Below are 22,888 nucleotides of genomic sequence, written 5' to 3'. Positions count from 1 at the left end.
CGGTCGGACGCAATAAGCAGATCATTTGTAACTCTAATCAGAGCAGTCTCTGTGCTGTGATGTGCTCTAAATCCAGACTGGAAATCTTCATTAATCTCATTCCTTTGGAGGAAGGAGCAAATTTGAATTGAGACTACTTTTTCCAGAACTTTAGATAAGAACGGTAGATTCGAAATAGGTCTGTAGTTAACTAGTTCCCCAGGGTCCAGATGGGTTTTTTTTGACAAGGGGCCTTATAACAGCCACCTTATATGCTTTAGGCATATGTCCTAATGTCAGAGATGAGTTAATAATGCTAAGTAGAGGATCTATAATTTCTGGGAGCATCTCTTTCAGTAGATTTGATTAAGATGATCTAATGATTTTAGAGAGTTCATCGTGATCTATAGTAGAAAATAAACGTAATTTCTCCTTAGAGGCGCTGTAGTTAGTCGTTTGTTCAGCGGGATTCACTTCTGGTTGCATAGTTATAATTTTTTCTCTAATATATTGGATTTTATTTGTGAAATAGTTCATAAAATCATCACTGCTATGCTGGTATACAGAATCAGAAGTTGCTGACGATTTATTTTTGGTTAATTTAGCCACTGTATCAAATAAAAACCTAGGGTTATGCTGGTTTTCTTCTATTAGTGATGAAAGGTAGGCAGATCTCGACGTTTTTAGGGCTTTCCTGTATTTTTTAATACTATCCTTCCAGGCAATACGAAATACCTCTAATTTAGTTTTCTTAAAGTTGCGCTCCATTTTTCGTGCCGCTTTCTTTAGAGCCTGAGTGAGTTCATTTTTCCACGGTGTCGGTCTGTCATTTTTAATCTTCTTTAAGCGCAGAGGAGCAACTATGTCTAGCGTTTCCGAGAAGGTGGCATTAATATTTTCAATGGTAAAGTCAAGATCTTCAACGTTATTACTCATGCTAGAGATTTGAGACAATTCAGGCAAATTATCAAGAAACGCATCTTTTGTAGTCGAAGTTAATGTTCTACAATATTTGTAACTTGGAGTTTGATTTGCCACCATTGGGTATTGAAGCAAGCATGATACCAGATAATGATCAGAAATGTCTTCGCTCTCCTGAAGGATTTTTACATCGCCCACGTTTATACCGTAAGACAATATTAAATCTAAAGTATGATTACGAAGGTGAGTAGGTCCCGACACATGTTGACTAACGCCCATGGAGTTAAGAGTGTCTTTAAAAGCCACTCCTAAAGCATCTGTATCATTATCTACATGAATGTTAAAGTCACCAACAACAAGGACTCTGTCTGCAGCCAGTACTAGTTCTGATAAGAACCCACCAAATTCTTTAATAAAATCTGTGTGGTGCCCTGGAGGCCTATATACAATAGCCAGAATACATTTTAAAGATGTTTTGTCCTTAGTATTAGGTATTGATGCATCAAGTACCATGACTTCACAAGAATTGTATTTAGGATTAGACTTCTGAGAAATGCTAAAAGAGTTACGGTAAAGTGCAGCAACACCTCCCCCTCTGCCTTTTAGTGTTTATAATAATAATCTTGGGGGACAGACTCATTTAAAGCAATATAATCATCTGACTTTAGCCATGTTTCTGTTAGACAGAGCATGTATATTTTATGATCTGTTATCATATCGTTAACAAAAAGTGCTTTATTAGAGAGAGATCTAATATTTAGCAATCCGAGTCGAAACAGTTGATTATCTGTATTATGTTCATGTTTAGTTAGTTTAACGTTAATTAAATTACCTTTGAGAGGTTTACGCATTATTTTATGTTTGCTAATCCGGGGGACAGACACAGTCTCTTTTTTATGATGTTTGGGAGAAAGTATTATCGCATGTTGTGTATTTAGTGTGTTCTGCAACGTGAGACGGCAAGCAGACCGTTGGTTAAGCCATTCTGTCTGCTCCCTCCCCCCCAGTGAGTCAAGTTTTAGCATTAAGACTATGTGCCATATTTCTAGACAGTAGAAAAGCTCCAGCCCAGGAGGGGTGGAGACCATCACTTTTCAACAGGTCAGGTCTGCCCTCAAAATTCTTCCAGTTATTTATAAAAACGATATCATTCTGCAGGCACCACTTAGACAACCAGCCATTTAGATATGATAATCTGCTATGTATCTGTTACGACCCTGTGCTCCCTTTTCTTCCCTGCTGGGGGCAGAATGACCTGGGAGAGCGTTGTTCACTGTACACCCCTGCTGACTGATTTTCACTGATTGCAGAGAGAATAAATGCTGGACTAATTCATCTCACGTCACTTCCTCTGGGGAATGGCAGTCTCCAGAGAGGTCAAAAGGACACCAACTGTTACGTCTGTTTATCTTGGTCAACATACCTTACCTTTGGATTATTATTTCTTTATTTAAACCCTAGACATTTTCCTATATTATTTTGTAATGGATTATCTTCTATTGAAATAAACCAGCTTGCAAGCCAAACCATATGTGCAAGTGTGATCCTATTTTATGTCACGGCCGAGAACGAGCTGGCCGTAACATAAATTGGGGGCTCGTCCGGGATCCTTTGGTGTAGGAATGTTGGTGAGTATGTTATATTTTTTGTAAATGAAAACCTTTATGAATGAGAACTCCGGTTAGTCAGAGTGTATCCAGCTGGGTTGTGTATGCAATCCTTCCGACGGAACACTGTTTGTTGTTTTGGTTGTTATTTTGCCTTTCTTGTTTTTGGAGGTTATCCTGGGTGGAGATTTAACTCTCTGTAGGGGGTACGCTTCCGGACTTTCAGTTTAACTGATCGTTACGGAGTTTAGCGTTTAAAGCCGCCTCGAGCCCGGTACTAGGTAGGATTTAGTTAATGTTTTTTTTGTAGATAGGAGCTGGAGTTTCTCAGATTTTGTAGGTTAACCTATTTTACAAAAACTCGCGCTCGTGTGAGTATAGTCCGTTCTTCTCTTCGTGCCTATAATGTGTTTTGACTTGTGGTAAGTCTTCAGAAGTTTTGTGAATGAGCATAGGTTGCGTAATACGGTGACATAGTTCATTTTTGAAGCAGTGGCTTATGGGAGTTGTATTTTGGATAAACAACGTCTCACGTGTGTTAGCCAGTAGTTTCGTTATTGTGCATATACGGATACGAATAAAAAAATGTCTTCTGTGATCGAAGATTTCGTTGCGTGTCCATCAGAAGCTTTGCTTGAGAGTTGTACAAAGGAGCAGTTGGTGCAAATCGCCGAATGCTTCAAGATCGATCTTACCTCTCAAGAAAAGAGGCTGAAGGAAACTATTGTGACTACTTTGAAGCAGTCACTTGTTGATAGAGGAGTTATAGAGGTAAGCGCTGAGTTTATAGCTCATCGTGAATCGTTTGAGTATACTGCTGAGGTTGGTAGAAGTGAGATAACATTTCCAGAATTGTCTTTGCAAGAGAAGAAATTGTGTTTAGATGACGCGAAAACTCGTGCTGAACATGATGATTACGCTATGAAAGAGCGAGGGCTAGAAAGAGAATTTGAGGAGAGAAAATTAGATCACCAATTAGCTATGCGAAGGTTGGAGCTTGAGTTGGCGAAAGAACGTGATGAGAGAGCGTTTCAGTTAGAGAGGGAACGAGAAGAGAGAGCATTTCAGATAAATAAATTGGAGTTAGAATTAGCGGCAAAGACAGCTGAAGTTTCGCAAGCGAATGTGCCTCCTGTTCCACAACAGCACGCAAATGCAGGTGAACCTGTGTTTGATATTCACAAAAATGTGAGGTTAGTGCCGCCATTTTCTGAAAAAGAAGTGGATAAATATTTCTTTCATTTTGAGCGTGTTGCTTTATCCATGAAATGGCCGAAAAGCTTTTGGACTTATTGTTACTTTTCCTGTTGACACTCGTGATGAGAAAGATCGTCATTTATCTAGTTCTAGTGATAAATCTGTTGATCAGTATGTAACTTCCTCTGATTATACACCTTTTATCACTGAGGGAAAGGTGTCATTGCCTGGTTCAAATGAAACCGTGCCAGTACGTCTTCTTCGAGATACGGGAGCTGCTCAGTCGTTTCTTTTAGAAGGAATTTTGCCTTTAACTCCTGAAACTGCTACTGGAACCCATGTACTAGTACGAGGTTTTGAGATGGGGTTTGTTGAAGTGCCTTTGCATCGAATCCATCTTATCTCTGCTATCGTATCTGGTGATGTAGTAGTTGGTGTCCGTTCTGCACTTCCAGTTCCTGGGATTACGTTTATCCTGGGGAATGATTTAGCTGGTGGGAATGTTTGGGGAGAGAGTGGTGTGGCCGCTCCACCCATAGTAGTATCTGTACCCAGGAAATCTGATATTAGCCATAAACAACCTCCTGGTTTGTTTCCAGCTTGTGCAGTTACTCGATCAATGGCTAAACCGCTATCTGAAAGTCAAGTTGTCGAAGTTCCATTGCATGACACTTTCTTTTATACTGTTAATACAGATGAGCTAAGATCTGATGTGTCTAAATGCCTTGAGCAAAAAGACTTGAAGTCCTGTCCTTCTTCTTCTGACCAGAAAGATTCAACCGTGCTGCAAAGTGAAGTGAATCTGCTGATACATCTGTGGTTCTGTCCGCTCTTGAGAAAACTAATGTTGATCTCTCTGATGCTGATGACTGTTCTTTGACTTCTTTGTTACAGATCTCTCGAGAGGATTTAATTAAAGCTCAACAGAGCGATTACACTCTTAGACCTTTATTTTCGGCAGTGGGGTCTGGGAAGTGTTCTGATGCTCGGTCCTCTTCGTACTTTCTTGATGAAGGTCTGCTTTGTCGGACAGTGGTCCTGCATAAAGACGTTTCTCTAGAACCTAAAACTCAGATTGTGGTTCCTTTTACAGTGAGAGACTCTGTGTTGCATTTGGCTCATCAAGGACTTGCTGGTCATACTGGAGTTCGTAAAATGTATGATCGAATCTTACGGCAGTTCTATTGGCCTAAGATAAAATGAGATGTGGCAAAACATATTCGATCTTGTCATATATGCCAGATCACTGGGAAGCCAAATCAATAAGTGCCTGTTGCTCCGTTGCAGCCTATTTCCGTTGTTTCCACTCCTTTTGAGTATCTGATCATTGACTGTGTTGGTCCTCTGCCCTGGTCTAAGGCTGGTCACCAATACCTTCTAACCGTTATGTGCCAGACTACTCGTTATCCTGCTGCTTATCCGTTAAGGTCCATCACTACAAAATCTGTCTTGAAGGCCCTCACAAATTTTATGTCGACCTTTGGAATTCCCAAAGTTATTCAACTTCATGTCAAAACAGTTCTCAAAAGCCCTGCGTCAGCTTCGAGTAAAGCACAATATTTCTAGCGCTTATCATCCGCAGAGTCAAGGAGTTCTTGAGAGGTTTCATCAAACCCTGAAGTCCCTTTTGAGGTCATATTGTGTGGAACTCGATGCAGATTGGGAAGAAGGTCTGCCGTGGATGTTATTAGCGATACGTGAGGTAATCCAAGAAAGCCTTGGGTTTAGCCCATATGAATTAGTGTTCGGACATGTAGTGCGAGGACCTACAGCTGTGTTAGCTGGGGAGTGGCGAATGTCTAAACCCTCTGAAAACATTTCAGATTATTTGGGTGGATTTCGACGTAGATTGTATGAGGCACGAGCTCTCGCTAAAAAGAAGTTGAGTAAGTCTCAAATAAAAATGCAACAACATTTTGACAGGAAAGGTAAGTTAAGGGAGTTTCAAGTGGGTGATCTGCTGTCTCTACCTGCCAACCCATTTCAGGCTAAATTTACAGGCCCCTATAGTGTAGTTAAACGCCTTTCTGATAATAATTATCTGTTGAATACTCCTGACCATAGAAAAAAGGTACAAGTTTGTCACAGTAATCTGTTGAAATTGTATATAGCGCCTGTTCGTTCTGTTACTGTTAATGTGGTAAACCCTTGTGACTCTGTTTCAGAATCGTCTCCTCCCTTTCGCAGCACGAGTGGGGATTCTTTAGAGAATGTTGATGAAGATGAGAGTTTTTTTTCTCGAGGAAAAGTCGAAGGGCGACTGAAAAACTCTGAGATTCTTCTTACCCTGTCCTCTCATCTTTCTTATTTGACAGACAAAGAGAGGAGTGATGTCACTGAGTTGGTGATGTCATTTCCCTCTCTTTTCCTTGACGTTCCGGGTCGTACTTATGTCATAGAACATGATATCGATGTAGGAACCTCATGTCCAGTTAAACAGAACGCCTATCGAGTTAATCCTTTTAAAAGAGATTTGCTGAAACAAGAGGTGAACTATCTGCTTGCTCATAATCTAGCTGAATCTAGTTTCAGTTCATGGAGTTCTCCTTGTGTTTTAGTAAATAAATCTGATGGCTCATATCGATTCTGCACAGATTATCGAAAATTTAACTCTGTGACAAAGCCGGACTGTTTTCCTTTACCTCGAGTGGATGACTGCGTCGATCATGTTGGCTCTGCCCGTTATGTCAGCAAATTCGACCTCTTAAAGGGGTATTGGCAGGTGCCTTTGACTAGTTGTGCAAAGGAATTATCTGCCTTCGTTACGCCTGATGCTTTCCTACAGTATACGGTAATGCCTTTCGGAGTTCGAAATGCACCCGCGACTTTCCAGCGACTCATAAACCGTATACTGTATGGGATGTCAGAATGTGAGGCCTATTTGGATGACGTCGTGTTGTATAGTTCTTCTTGGTCTGAGCATCTTAACCAGATTAAAGAACTTTTTTCTCGTTTAGCAAAGGCTAATCTTACGGTTAATCTCTCTAAATCCGAGTTCGCGAAGGCAACCGTTACCTATTTGGGTAAGGTAGTGGGTAATGGTTTTGTAAAGCCTATTGAGACTAAGGTAGAAGCCATTTGTAACTTTCCAGTTCCCCCCTCTCGTCGTGAATTGCGACATTTTCTCAGCATGGTGGGATATTACCGTAGTTTTTGCGAGAATTTTGCCAGTGTAGTCTCACCTCTTACTGATTTGTTGAGCCCGAAGTTATCTTTTCAGTTGTCTGAGTCCTGTCAGCAGGCTTTTGAAAATTGTTAGGCTTTGCTGACATGTAGTCCTGTTTTGACAGCTCCGGATTTTGAAAAGTCTTTCAGTCTTGCAATTGATGCGAGTGCTTGCGGTGCGGGCGCTGTTCTCTTGCAAGAAGCTTCGAATAGTGTTTTGCATCCTGTTAGCTATTTTTCAAAGAAGTTTAATCGGCATCAACAGGTCTACTCAACTATTGAGAAGGAAGCCTTCGCCCTGGTGTTAGCCGTACAACACTTTGAGGTATATCTGGGATCCATTGCTGCGCCGATTGTCGTTTATACGGATCATAACCCTTTGGTTTTCTTAAATCAAATGAGGAATCGAAACCAATGACTTATGCGATGGAGTCTCATTCTATAACCTTTCCATTTCGACATTAGGCATGTAAGGGGAAAAGATAACGTGATAGCTGACACTCTTTCTAGAGTGTAACATGACGTCGGTGTGGTACGTTTCTCGCTTCTCTCTCTGTTCTTTTTGCATCTCTAGGGCCCAGAGGCGGTAAAAGGACGAGGTGGGGTGAAGAGGACGCTTCCCGGACGGCTGGATTACTTTGTTGTGTTTTGCAGTGGTGCTTGATTATTTTTTTTTAGATTCGTTGCCGAATCTTTCTTTTGAGGAGGGAGGTGTTACGACCCTGTGCTCCCTTTTCTTCCCTGCTGGGGGCAGAATGACCTGGGAGAGCGTTGTTCACTGTACACCCCTGCTGACTGATTTTCACTGATTGCAGAGAGAATAAATGCTGGACTAATTCATCTCACGTCACTTCCTCTGGGGAATGGCAGTCTCCTGTTTATCTTGGTCAACATACCTTACCTTTTGATTATTATTTCTTTATTTAAACCCTAGACATTTTATATTATTTTGTAATGGATTATCTTCTATTGAAATAAACCAGCTTGCAAGCCAAACCATCTGTGCAAGTGTGATCCTATTTTATGTCACGGCCGAGAACGAGCTGGCCGTAACAGTATCTCATCACCACGATAAGCGGGGAGAGGGCCAGAGAATATTACAGTGTCTGACATCGTGCTTGCGAGCTCACACACCTCTTTAATATTATCTTTTGTGATCTCTGATTGACGGAGTCGAACATCATTTGTGCCGACGTGAATAACAATCTTACTGAATTTACGATTAGCCTTAGCCAGCACATTTAAATTTGACTTTATGTCAGGCGCTCTGGCTCCCGGTAACCATTTGACTATGGTGGCTGGTGCCTCTATGTTAACGTTCCGAACAATAGAATCACCGATAACTAGGGCACTTTCAACAGGTTTCTCAGTCGGTGCGTCACTGAGCGGGGCAAACCTGTTCGAGACTGTAGTCGGAACGGTTGAGTGATGTTTTGACCTGCGACTACACCGTCTCACAGTCACAAAGCTTCCCAGCTGCGGGGGTTGTTCAACCGGAACCGAACTCAGCACAGCATTCTCTTCTGTGGGGCCCATGTCTGGAATTGCTTCTGCCCAACGGTTTGAGCCTTTCTACTAGCATGTTTGCGCACGATTGAAATTCTTCTGCATTTTTTCGCTTACTAGACGCCTCTATCCACAAACACTCGCAGGCGAGAGATAAAGTAGCATTTTTAATCCTTTTATAGCAATTGGACTCTGAATCCAACAATAAGAATTCAAGTCTCGTTGGGACCTCTCAGCACAGCATTCTCTTCTATGGGGCCCATGTCTGGAATTGCTTCTGCCCAACTGTTTGAGCCTTTCTACTAGCATGTTGGCGCACGAGTGAAATTCTTCTGCATTTTTTCGCGTACTAGACGCCTCTATCTATAAACACTCGCAGGCGAGAGATAAAGTAGCATTTTTAATCCTTTTATAGCAATTGGACTCTGAATCCAATGATCCGAATTCAAGTCTATCTGGGACCTCTCAGCGGAGCATTCTCTTTTACAGGGCGTCTAATCAGAACCCCTTCCGAGGGGCACATGTCTGGAATTGCTTCTGCCCAACGGTTTGAGTCTTTCTACTAGCATGTTGGCGCACAAGTGAAATTCTGCTGCATTTTTTCGCGTACTAGACGCCTCTATCCATAAACACTCGCAGGCGAGAGATAAAGTAGCATTTTTAATCCTTTTATAGCAATTGGACTCTGAATCCAGCGATCCGAATTCAAGTCTCTGTGGGACCTCTCAGCGGAGCATTCTCTTTTACAGGGCGTCCAATCACCAATCAGAACCCCTTCCGAGGGGCCCATGTCTGGAATTGCTTCTGCCCCACGGTTTGAGCCTTTCAACTAGCACGAACTAACTGGAACTGTTGCCACTTAACGGTACGATTGTTTTAGATTTTTCATGCCCGGGGCAAAGGACTTATTTTGACAATCGCCCAACAATAAGGGGATAACGCTAATCATGAAACTACGGTGAGAGCGCAAGGAAACGCACCACAGTACACGTTCACACTGTCTAAATGAAAATGCAAATAACGCTGCAAGAAAGTTTGTGGGAGGACATTTTTACTTAGCGGAATGTGATTGCAGAGCTCATAGGCCGGTTAGCTCAGTTGGTTAGAGCGTGGTGCTAATAACGCCAAGGTCGCGGGTTCGATCCCCGTACTGGCCACTGACTTTTCCCTGGCATTCCTTCCATCTCTCATTGGTAAAATGATGCTGGGGTCGTTCGCCGAAAGGCTTGCACAAGACAGATGATGTGGCCGAAATAGCTCAGTTGGAAGCTTACACACACAGAAATGATAAGTAAAGCAGAGAGATTTTTCAAGCCAAGGGCAAAGGACTTATTTTGACAATCGCCCAACAATAAGGGGATAACGCTTTTCATGAAACTACGGTGAAAGCGCAAGGAAACGCACCACAGCACACGTTCACACTGTCTAAATGAAAATGCAAATAACACTGCAAGAAAGCTTGTGGGAAGACATTTTTTCTTAGCGGTTAGCCTATATAAAGCGGTGAGCGAATAAAGCCTCGAATACTGCGGACGTCGATGGCGCTACCTCTCGCATGCAAAGCGAGCGTTCTTCCATTTGAACGAACTAACCGGAACTGTTGCCACTTAACGGTACGACACTCAAAGGAGTAAAATGAGCGATGCGGAATGTGATTGCAGAAGCCCATAGGCCATTTGGCTCAGTTGGTTAGAGCGTGGTGCAAATAACGCCATGGTCTGACTGACTTTTCCCTGGCATCCCGTCCCTCTCTCATTGGTAAAATGATGCTGGTGTCGTTCGCCAAAAGGCTTGCACAAGACAGATGATGTGGCCGAAATAGCTCAGTTGGGAGAGCGTTAGACTGAAGATCTAAAGGTCCCTGGTTCGATCCCGGGTTTCGGCAAGGCTGTGTCTGTGCATTACTTTACTGCAGAGCTAATTTGTGCACCCCGATCCGGGAAGCTTTTCTTGTGCGCCTAGAGAACAAGAGAACAAGTGGGGGTAAAAGACACAAAAACAGAAAGGAAAAAATATGATGAAGCGTGTAAATGTTTAGAATTAAGGGAGAAGGAAGCAAATAGACATGTCTTGCTTTTGACCATACGTGACCATGTTTTTAAAGAAAAGGCTTTGGAAGAACTGCCACCGCCGTGTCATACACCCCCACCGCCGCATGCTCCATTGTGCCCTGTTTTGCCTGAATATAATGATTTAACCCCTCTGTCTTCTTTACCCCCATCTATGACTTGTTACAAACACCAACCGGAGGATGATTGTGTCCCTCCTCACCGACATCTGAACCCGATCGAGGAAGCTCCAGTGCCCCCACCAGTGTCTCCACCAGCACCAGTGCCGTCTCCACCACAGCCCATGGTGCGTCAAAAGCAAGAAAGAGCGCGTCCAGCACCGACAGACAAAGAACTTTTGACATTTTGCAAAGAATTCTCACCCTCAATGAAAGAATTAGAGAGACTGTTGAAAGTCAAACTGAAACCATCTGACCTAAGAAAGTACAGGGTAAATGGCCTGTGGAGGATTATAGAAGGGAACATGTCATCTGGTCGCATGCAGACAATGCTGAGTACAGGGGGATTCTGGAAAAATTCTTAGAAGGATTAATAACTACGTTTCACAAAGCTCTGAACCTGGACAAGATCGCTGCTTGTTTGAAAAAAAATGGAAGAAAGAGTAGAGGATTTCTTGGCCAGGATGGAGGAAGTATTTAAAGAACATTCTGGACTTCAACCTGATGCAGATGGACCAGACATTGGTCCGTTCGAAGGACATCTCAGGTCCGCTTTTCTGCTGAACCTCCGAGGAGAGCTGGGACGAGAAGTGGAAAAATCGTGCATCGAGCCAGATCGCGCAAGAATGAGTGAGATCGTCCGTTATGCTGTGCACGCAGAAAGACAAACAGAGAAGAAAGAGCTTCAGAAGAAACACACACAAGACAAAGAACTTCACATGGCTCTAGTAAACATCGGTGAAGAGCATGGAGGGAAAGGCAACTGGCGTGGACGTGGAAGAGGATAATTTAAACCCTCTGGCACTTATGGAGAGAAGTGTTTCAAGTGTGGAAGAACGGGGCACTGGCACAAAGATTGTCCTGAGCCTCGGAGATCGCGGAGGTCAAGAGAAAAGGGAGATGGAAGTGAGGAGGTGAGGCATCATTCCGAGGGGGGGGGGAGTATGATTTCCCCTAGCATATGCAATGAAGAAATGCTTTTTCCTACTGTATGCAATGAAGATCTGCTTAGCTCACATTCCATGATGCTAGCCAGGGCACTCCCTTAGAGGAGCAACGCAGGGTTCAAAACCACGACACTGCGATTAAGAGTCGCATGCGTTACCGACTGCACTGGCCAGGCCTCGCTTTGAGTGTCATGTCTGCCAGTACTACCAAACGGTCACGAGTCGTCTCTCTTGATGTAGGGTGCCATCATTTTGTAGGATGCATTCCACAAGAACTGCGGCGCGCTCCAAGACGAGCCCGTATAGCTCAGTCGGTAGAGCATCAGACTTTGAATCTGCCCTTTTTAGGCCCACCTCCTGGTGGCCAAACTTTAGGCTCACGCGTTAAACTCCCACCTCCTTGTTGTACTGCTGTGGCCCGACAGCTTGTAGAAGGCTATTGTTCAAGTGTAGTCGTGGCCGAGTGGTTAAGGCGATGGACTAGAAATCCATTGGGGTCTCCCCGCGCTGGTTCGAATCCTGCCGACTACGTTTGCTGAGCATCGAGCTCAGCTGCTGATTTGTGTCTTTCGAATAGTTAAACCGAAACTTCATCTCAAGTCAAGGCCTTTGCAGCAATCCCCAGGTTGCAAGCCGTGATCGTATAGTGGTTAGTACTCTGCGTTGTGGCCGCAGCAACCCCGGTTCGAATCCGGGTCACGGCAGCATATTGTGGGGTCTTGATGAAGCACGTCTTCCCTCTCACTTTGGCCCTGTGTAGGTGACGAGCACCAAATGCCTTCTGAGCCTTTTACCCGGGTTTGAGTAGTGGCTAACGCACTGGAATAAATAAAAAACCAGACACACCATGCACTTCCTCTTTTTTAGATGAAAAAAAAAAAAAAAACATAATTTCCGGCAAAGTCGTGACGTGCTGTTGTCGGGCTAGAAATCCATCGGGGTCTCCCCGCGCAGGTTCCAATCCTGCCGACTATGTGTGCGGTGCATTGAACTCAGCTGTTGATTTGTCTCTCTAGAGGAGAAAAACCCACACTTCATCTCGGGCAAACCCTTTGCAATGTGACTTACTTTTTTCGGGTGTCCATAGCAGATTTCCACATTACGGACAGCAGTATGCATGCTGGTGCAGTAAGATGTTAGGAAGTCTCCCCTCTTGACAAAAAAAAACAATGTGTCGCACTTGACCTCTCCCGCTGTGTCGCAATAGGCATGCATAAAACGTTACTTTACTGTGCTGGGTCACCCCTTGCTCCAAAAGTCCAAGCCTTACACTAATGTCTGAGGTCCTCGCCTGGCATTTGTCAGAGTTGGACAAATCTGTTAATAAGGCAGATTTAAATCTGATTACCTGTGGTCAGCGTGCAATCAGCGTCGTCGGCACCTCGTCAGAGGCGATTGGAGTTATTTGGGGATGGAATTGATTTTTACTTCTTTTCCTCCTCTCAATTGAAGTGGTCTGAGAGGAGCCTGCAGGAGAAATGACCCTCTGTGAACATTGTGGCGTGACATAGTGTGCACGCTGGTTCGTGGACAGATTGGCAAAGCTCGAGATTCTCTTCATCGTCGCAATTCAGTTTCTTTAGCTCTGGGAAACAGTGGGACCATGACTGACACCTGAACAAGGGCAATACGGTGTTGCCTTTTCTGAGGTGTCCGTCACTCAGGACCCCTGCTTTCACGCAAGCGGACCAGGTTTAGCTCTCAATTTGGGAAGCTCAGAGGCTTCTTTTCCTTGCTGGCGTTTCGGCTAGAAATATTGTTATAGAGTAAGGCTCTGTTGAGCCAGCTTCGCTGTCAGGCCACCGCGTGATGGGGTGCTGCAGAACACAACTGCTGCAGCTATGTTCAACATAGCAAGGAAAAGCTTCTCTCGTCCCTGGGTGGGCTTGAACCACCAACCTTTCAGTTAACAGCCGAACGCGCTAACCGATTGCGCCAAAGCTGGGGAACAATAGTCTGTTAAGGGGGGGGAAGAAGCAAGTACACCTGACTGCAGGCTGCAGTACGGGGCGGTGCTAAATATGGGGGTGGAGATCAAGGTTGTGCTCCGCTCCCTACGCGTCTCATTGGTCAATGGGTGGGGTAATATTAAGGGCGGGTCTATTTGTCGTCTCGTCCTAACCTTGCGTTATTGGTTAAACACAAGTAATGACGTCGATTCTTCCGTATGTATCATTTCAATTGAATAGTTCAGATGCAAAACCCTCTAAATACCACATTATTAACTTGAGACGATGAGTCAATGTTTTTTTTATACATAGCAGTCGGAAATATATGTTATTAATGGATACAATTGTTTTTGTTTAAAAGAAACGACGTCTGATTGACTCTCCATTCCAGATTTAAAATGCACTGTAATGAAACTTAACTTGTTAATAAATCTGATAAAATTCTGATCGACATTCTGTAGCCCACTTATTTTTGTTTGCTGATCCTTGGCATTGCAGGTTTTCCTTGTTTCTCACTGATAAAATGCATAAAACCGTGTTAACCAAAGGGGAGTGTGAGAAATTGTTAAAGGAATGTACAAGTCAGTGCCCTTTCTGTAAGTACACCAGCATGCCACAGCTGGTGTACTATCACATTAAAAATCACATTCAGATGGCAGTGATACATCAGGGTAAGTCTTTAGTTTTTTTAACACTTTATTTAGTAAATCTGGTTAAAATACAGCAAAAAAACACTGTGCATGCTTTTAATCTCATTATTTGTGACTAGAATGTATACAAATTCATTTAACATTGGTTGATCTTTTGATCTTTTCAGATTTCACAATCATAAAATGTAATTTAAATTGTCGGGCAAAATACCACTTTCACTGTTGCTACTGTTCAGTGACTGTGTTAAATCGGGCACAGTTGCTGGCACACATTGCAAACTGTTCAACAGACTCATCACCAACCCAGCCTCCTCCATCCAACCCAGCCTCATTTACCCTGCCACCTCAGCCAACCGATGCCTTGCTGACTGCCACCACTGCGCCTCAGTCGACCGTCTTCCCACTGACCGCTGCACCACCACCTCAGGATTCTCCTAGAAGTAGTCCAACAGGATGGAGATGCAGCATACATGACCCTGGGTCTCACCTGCAGATGCTTCAATGCACTTGTGCGCACACCCTTCTTTCAAAGGAAGGCACACTTTGCCTGGCTTGACAGTAAGTGTATTCATGTCATGCATGTTACAAAACTGTATTTCCTTTGTAAAAAGGATTTTGTGAAATTCCATCTTGAATCTTTTAACATGTATGGAGTCTAATGTACTGCCTGCATTTGAAATATTTAAGTCTATAGAATTATGCATTCTTAATAATATTTATCTTGTCTGTGTTTATGGCCACAGGTGTTGTGAACTGGAAAAAGTGGAATGAAGCATCAAAGGCTCAATTACGGGTTCCCTTTGAAGTAAAGGAATGCAGCAAGTGCCGAATTTTATTCAAATCTTGCTGTGGATTTGTTGGCAATGGCAAACGTGGTGTCCTGCATGGTTTTTATGGCAGCATAGAGGACCCAGACAGCTGTTTTGCTTGCCAGTAATTTAATGTCTAGAAACGTGACATTTAAGTGTGTAAAAATCTGTTGTTTATTGTGGTCATTTTATGTTGGTTATATCTGCTTGTGTTGTCGTTTTTTATATTCATATACAGTTTTTTTACTGTTTTATAAATTTTCTTTCTTCACTTAGAAATTAAAATTTACATATTTATATGAAACAGTAATAATGTTCAGTAGACTTCTGTCATTTTTCTTTTATCTTTATATTTCTCCAATATTTTCTCTTAGAACATTCTGAAGGGCCCCGGATCCCAGTTTGAAAATCCCTGGACTAAATAACGGTAATAGAAAGAAGTAGGGTAAAAAATGATAAAATAATTTTAATAATGACAAAAATATTAAATAAAAACAAGTAAAGGACGTTAAATAAATACATAGACAATGACATACTTTGTTTACAGTTTGTTTCTCATTTTTCATTCAACAAAGACTTACTACGGTAACCATATTCTAACCATAATATGTGTAGTAAACCCATCGTTATATTAACAATTATCAATACACCCTAAACAGTCACTACACTTATTAAAAGTTATGTTAGTTTTCGCAAAGGATATGCCAAAATCTGAATCAAAATCAACCTACAAGTAGTAGAAAGACTCTTGCTTACAAACTTACAAATTAATGAAACACTTCCCCTGAATTAACTTTCAATGTATCATATTTTTAATCATACTATTTATATTTATTAATAAATACAGAGTTTATATAACAATCGGTTTGAATGGCACCTCACTAAGTCGAAGAACAATGTTTTTAACCTCAGTTCCTGGTTTCAACGTAATTTCCTTGTAACCAATGGGATGAGTAATGGGCACAGCCACACATGAAGGCCGCACTTAAAAATAACCCCGCCTGCTAACCAATGGTATGTGTTGAGGGCGGCGCTCCACATTTAGCTCCTCCTCCATGTTTAGCACCGCCCCGTACTGCAGCCTGCAGCTAGGACCTTCTCGAAAGAAGGGGAAGAAAGGGGAAGAAGGAAAAAGAGGAAAAATGAGGGAAAAGGGAGAAAAAAGAAAGAAAAAAAGAAAGGAAAGAGTAGAAAGTGATTTTTCCCCCCATTGGCAATAACGTTTTTATATTGTTTATCGTAAACTATCGTTAAAACACTATTTTTCAATTTCACAATGCATTTGTATGGGAGTAAAGATGATCGCAAGGTTACCGGTTCGAATCCCACGGTTGGCAGAAAATAAGATGTTTACTTGTTGTTGTGAATTATGCTTCATCGTTTAAAATCATATGTCATATGCTAACATTATTTGTGTTTTTCCTTATTACAATACAAAATTGCATTGTATTAATGATATATTACAGATTATATACATTTAAACAGGTCTTTTTACAGAGTATAAGCACTTTTGAGTATATTTCTATAGTGATAACTTATCAATTCTATTATTTATTACCCATAATTGTTGACTATACAAAAGCAAATGTACTGAATCTGCTTCCACAACACAACAGTAGCCCCTTTTAAATCCAGATTAAAAACATTTATTTAGATGTGCATTTACAACCTAAGCACTGTGCTAGTTCACACCAACTGCACTTTTATTTCTTTTTTTAATCAATTTTATTACCTTTTTATTATCATTTCAATTCTTAAGTTGTATTTGTGATTTTTTAATTTGCTTTTTAAAGATGTCTTTTGCATGATGTATTCTATTCTATTTTGCCTTTGCCAATCATTTTTATGTGAAGCACTTTGAATTACCTTCATGTATGAAATGGGCAATATAAATGATCAAGCCTTGCCTATAACATTGTGACTGTAAAATAGCATATGAACTGTGGCATATCAAAACAAAAAGAAAGGGAGAGAAGCATTTATGTCAAAACTTTTATTTTAAACTATTTTCATTATATTACTTATTTAAAGATTAAATATACATGAATAAAACGGTTATACATTCACAAAACTTTGTTTACTATAGTGCAACGGTACCGAACACGTACCTGGATAAAACTATTGTACATTATTTAAATCGTTTGGTTGTTTTAAAGTGCAACAGAACAGAAAACAAACATTAAAAGTATTATACATTAATAATACCTAAAAGAAAGATGACCATAATAAGAAGAATACTCTTATACATTATTTAAACCGTTTAGTTTTTTAAAAGTGCAACAGAACAGAAAACAAACAATTAAAACTATTATACATTAATAATAACTAAAAGAAAGATTATCAATAAAGGAAAAATACACCCCAACATAAAACTTATGTGTTCATTCACTCACCCTCAGGTAATTTTAAACATGTAAGACTTTCTTTTTTCTACAGAAGACAAAATATACATTGAAGAACGTTGGTAACAGAAAACCATTGTTCGCCGTTGATATTATGTGCCCAAACAAAATAGTGAATGGGGACCAATGGTTTTTGTTCACAAACTTTTAAATATATTTTGTGTTTCGCAGAAGAAAGACAGTCAAACAGGTTTGAAATGACAAGAAGGTAATTAAATGATCTTTGAATTTTTACTTGGAGGAGCTACTTTTTTTATATTCTCCAACCACTGTTCCTTTGGTACAGCCTCTACAGAGGGACAGTATACAACCCCCCTGTGCCCAGTCTCTGCTGTCCTGAACTTCCCACATTTCTTGCACGTGTTGTGCAGCACTTTTCGTGTGAGTTTTCGAACTTGACCAGCAGAAGCAGCAGGAGAAGGAGCAGAAGAGAGGCTGACAATAGGAGCCTGTGAAGCAGGTAACAGCACAGGCCTCTGTGAGGCCACTGGCATCGGCATCAGCATCACCATTTGAGCACCTGGGGTGGAGCAGGAAAGAGTTGCCGCGGTGTTGGTGGTTTTTCAGCAGTCGGTGAAAAAACTGCTGGTGCTGATGGCATCTTCTTCCTTCTCAACTGAGCCTGCCCAACGGTGCTACTGGGCAATGGGTATTGGTGAGCTGGTCTATTGCCTCCTCCAGAAGGCCAGACCCCAGAGCTGGCAAAAGTCCTCAGCCTGGCCATCCACTCGCCATCTCCCATACCCTTGTGACTCTTTGGTTTAGTGTTCATCTAAGCATAACATGGGAATAAAAGCAAAAGGGTTCATTTTTGCAGGTACTGGATAAATACACTGATTACTAGTATTATTATTTCATTCAAATGTAAGGTTTAAACCATAAAAACATGCATTTCAATTACAACCTGAAGCTGACTTAATTATGGTACCGCTGATTTCATAACAAAAAAGGAAAGAGTAGTTTGCACCCACAAATAGAAGGTTTTGCTAATCTAACCATAGTTTAAACATAACATCTACTTAACCTTTTAAACAATTACCATTTGTTTAACCACTGTTTTATCAATATGCAAAAAACATGGCTAATAAACATTTACTCTAGTAAAACCATGATACATTTTCGAAAGGGATGACTACGTTTACGAATATAGTTTATGTTTTGTCAAAACGAACTTTGAGATGAATAAATTAGGTATAATATGTATGATTACTGGCAAATGGTTATAACCCGACCACAGTTAATACACAGAACATCGAAATTACGGCTGGAAGATCGAAACGAAGGCAACATAACACAGATTCCTAATAATTGATCACGAAACCAAAGTTTGACATAAAGTTCATGTAATGTTTCCCTTACAAAGTGTTGTAAACAAAGTGACGTTAGCCGAAGTTAACATTACCGGTTGCTTCAGGGAGACACTCGATAAACCGTGTTTGTTATTTATTACTTGAGACGGATGAAAACGCAACGAATGTTTTAATAATAAGAATATGGTAAACAGAAGAGGAAAACAGGTTTTTAAGATTTACTTTGATGCTTCATTGTCCGTAACCTGCACTCGTCATTTCGCAAAAGCACGCAATCGCGGAGCAACACTCGACGAAACGACATTTGTGACTGAAAAAGGATCGACTTAATAACTAATTAAGAACAGAGTGTTAAGATTAAAACATAACTTGTATTACTTACTTTGCTCATGAATCCGCTACCTGTGGGCTCGTAATCCAGTCTGACAATGGGCGTGTTCGTGGTCCATTCTCATCCCGCGACGCGATTGGCTCCCGTCCATTCTCACAATGGACAGCGAGAGCCCCGATTGGCTCACGTCCATTCTCACAATGGACAGCGAGTGCCCCGATTGGCTCCCGTCCATTCTCACATTGGAGAGCGAGACCGCCGATCCTGATCGAGGTAGCGCCACAGAGACGGATGTGTGTATGCAGTCGGAGATAGCGACAGAAAACGATGCGGTACTTTCCTCGGACACGTCGCTCCGTTTGAATCGGAATTAAAGTGCCAAAGCATGGCAAAACTACGAGCAAACACGTAGCACCGCCGCGCTTGTTTTCAGAGAACCCCCGTCAGAAGTTTTACTCGTCCCAAGAAGGCCCCAGCACTAGGCCTGCTAGCCAGGGCACTCCCGCAGAGGAGCAACGCAGGGTTCAAAACCACAACACTGCGATTAAGATTCGCATGCGTTACCGACTGCACTGGCCAGGCCTCGCTTTGAGTGTCATGTCTGCCAGTACTACCAAACGGTCACGAGTCGTCTCTCTTGATGTAGGGTGCCATCATTTTGTAGGATGCATTCCACAAGAACTGCGGCGCGCTCCAAGACGAGCCCGTATAGCTCAGTCGGTAGAGCATCAGACTTTGAATCTGCTCTTTTTAGGCCCACCTCCTGGTGGCCAAACTTTATTAATGGCATATTAATGGGACACGGCAGGATCTGAAAACAGTTCTAAAGTTTCCATCCACGCTGCCCCGTGTGAGGCTCGAACTCACGACCTTCAGATTATGAGACTGACGCACTGCCTAACTGCGCCAATGAGTCGTGCCACAGCAAAATGGGAAACGTCTTCAGTCAGAGCGGTCTGTGGGACGGGTGGCTCGAGTCACTGGTGATCCTCCGTGCTTTCGTAGGACTGCAGTTGCAGAGACACTCTGCGTTGCTCCAGTGCCTTGAAGTTGTTGGTAATCCTGTAAAGGACTGCATCACTTGGGTTCCATCATTTTGTCCAGGACCTCACGGAGGTCTAGTGGCGCAATGGATAACGCGTCTGACTACGAATCAGACAATTCCAGGTTCAACTCCTGGCTGGCTCGTTCGTTGTGATCGCCTTTCGTGCCATGGGGTGTCCGTTGACCTCGGCAAAAGTTAGCTCCGTCTGCGGGTGGATGCGACACCTTCGATAGCTCAGTTGGTAGAGCGGAGGACTGTAGGCGTCTAACAGGTCATCCTTAGGTCGCTGGTTCGAATCCCGCTCGAAGGAATCGTCGTTTTTACCCCTGGAGACCGTCAGGCAGCACTTAGTTCATCAGGTTGTGTCAAAGCAGTCTGACGGTCAGGATGGCCGAGCGGTCTAAGGCGCTGCGTTCAGGTCGCAGTCTCCTCTGGAGGTGTGGGTTCGAATCCCACTTCTGACACAGCTTTGCTCTAGTGCTTGGCTTTGAACGGAGTTCCTCGCAGAGTTGTCAAACCCCAATTCTGTCTATGGCCAGGTGGCAACAGAAAAGACGTCTCAGACCCGTATACAAGCTTTGCATTTCTTCCAAAACAACAAACAAAACCCATAACTGAAACTCCACTCACAACCTTTCTACATAACCTGTAACAAAAGAGAAAAGAAAAAGTATGATGAATTTCACACAACACTTACCTTACTCCTTAGTTAATAAAAACCAAGAAACGACAAAGGAATAAAATGTCCCCTGTCCCCTAAAGAATCAAGACAATTAAACTCACTGTCCTCAAAACATGACAAAAACAGGCCTAAGACTAAACATGAGCAAGCTGCCTGTTAGGCTAGCAAGCTAAAAATGACTAGAGAGGACAGGTTTTTACCACCCCCCCAAAACAGCCGTGCCAATCAGCAGAAGTTATCCACGAACCAATAAACAGCCTCCATTCCTGCAACACAGACTCAAGCACAAGAAAACAAACACTCATTCCGGGTTGTAACACCTCCACCCATAAAATCTCAGATTTCCAAATAGTTTTAAATATGATATCTAGGCAAAGTGTCCGCAATCACATTTTCAACTGCCTTGTTGTGTAAAATCTGGGTTATGGTCATTATAAACAACAATGGGTAATGAACTAGAACCAAGATAAACCTCACATTGCTGTAAGCCTAGCAAATGGCTCAGGGCGTCTTTGTCCATGCTGATATGGTTAACCTGGTGACGATTGAACGTTTTTGAATAGAAACAGACAGGGCGGTTGATTGCATGATCATCTTCCTGCAATAAGACAGCACCCGTCCCACTCGCATCCACCTCCCGCTTAAATGGTTTTGAGAAGTCCGGGGCTGCCAACACAGGAGAACAATACAACTACGTTTTGAGGCCATCAAAGGCATACCGACACCTCAAATTCCATTCAAAAGACACTGGGCCACGCAGAAGATCTGTTAGGGGTTTTGCAACATCTGAAAAGTCCTTGCGAAAACTTCTATAATATCCAGCCTTCCCAAGAAATCGCCTAAGTTCTCATTTTGTTACAGGAACTGGAAAAGCATCGATGGCTTTTACTTTAGCGTCAAAAGGACGACGAACGGTCCCCTGACCCACATGTTTACCCAAATAAGTGACTGTAGCACAATCGAATTCACATTTAGCAAGATTAAGTGTGAGGTTTGCTGATTGAAGACTCCCAAACACAGTGTTCAGGTGTTTCTTCCAAGTTTCAGAGTAACACACCCCAAATCATCAAGGTATGCTTCACAACAAGGTACATCACAAAGTACATAGGACACCAAACTTTGAAATATTGCACGAGCATGTTTTAAACCAAAAACCATAACCATATATTGTAAAAAAACAACCTGGAGTGGCATAAGCTAGCAGAGATCTCTGAGACACGTTCCATAAGGGGAACCTGCCAATAACCCTTAAGTAAGTCTAACTCGGTCACAAACTCGGCATGTCGTACACTATCCACGGAGTCTTCTATTCTCGGTCTGTTGGCGACTCACGGGTCATCCTTAGGTCGCTTGTTCGAATCCGGTTCTAAGGAAGCGTCGTTTTTTCCCGTGGAGACCGTGCGTGCCGTCAAAGAGCAGTGATTGCAAGCACTCGTGAAATGCCCCATAGGGCGTCCAAAACTACATTCCCTGACCGGGAATCGAACCCGGGCCGCGGCGGTGAGAGCGCCGAATCCTAGCCACTAGACCACCAGGGAGAGCATGCGTTGGTGCCTGGCACGATGAGCGCAGAATACTTGCCACTAGACCACCTGGGAGAGCACGCGTTGGTGCCTGGCACGATGAGCGCAGAATACTTGCCACTAGACCACCTGGGAGAGCACGCGTTTGTGCCTGGCACGATGACTAGCCTTAATCAAGGCAGCCCGTGGCAGGTAAATGAACATTTGCGGCATATTAATGCGCCACGGCGGGATCTGAAAACAGTTCTAAAGTTTCCATCGACTCTGCCCCGTGTGAGGCTCGAAATCACGACCTTCAGATTATGAGACTGACGCGCTGCCTAACTGCGCCAACGAGGCGTGCCATAGCAAAATGGGAAACGTCTTCAGTCAGAGCGGTCTGTGGGACGGGTGGCTCGAGTCACTGGTGATCCTCCGTGCTTTCGTAGGACTGCAGTTGCAGAGACACTCTGCGTTGCTCCAGTGCCTTGAAGTTGTTGGTAATCCTGTAAAGGACTGCATCACTTGGGTTCCATCATTTTGTCCAGGACCTCGCGGAGGGCCAGTGGCGCAATGGATAACGCGTCTGACTACGAATCAGACAATTCCAGGTTCAACTCCTGGCTGGCTCGTTCGTTGTGATCGCCTTTCGTGCCATG

This window comes from Barbatula barbatula, assembly GCF_947034865.1.
Source record: "Barbatula barbatula genome assembly, chromosome: 13".
Lineage (NCBI taxonomy): Eukaryota > Metazoa > Chordata > Actinopteri > Cypriniformes > Nemacheilidae > Barbatula > Barbatula barbatula.
The sequence above is the reverse complement of the archived record's forward strand: the minus strand, read 5'-3'. Positions refer to the sequence as shown.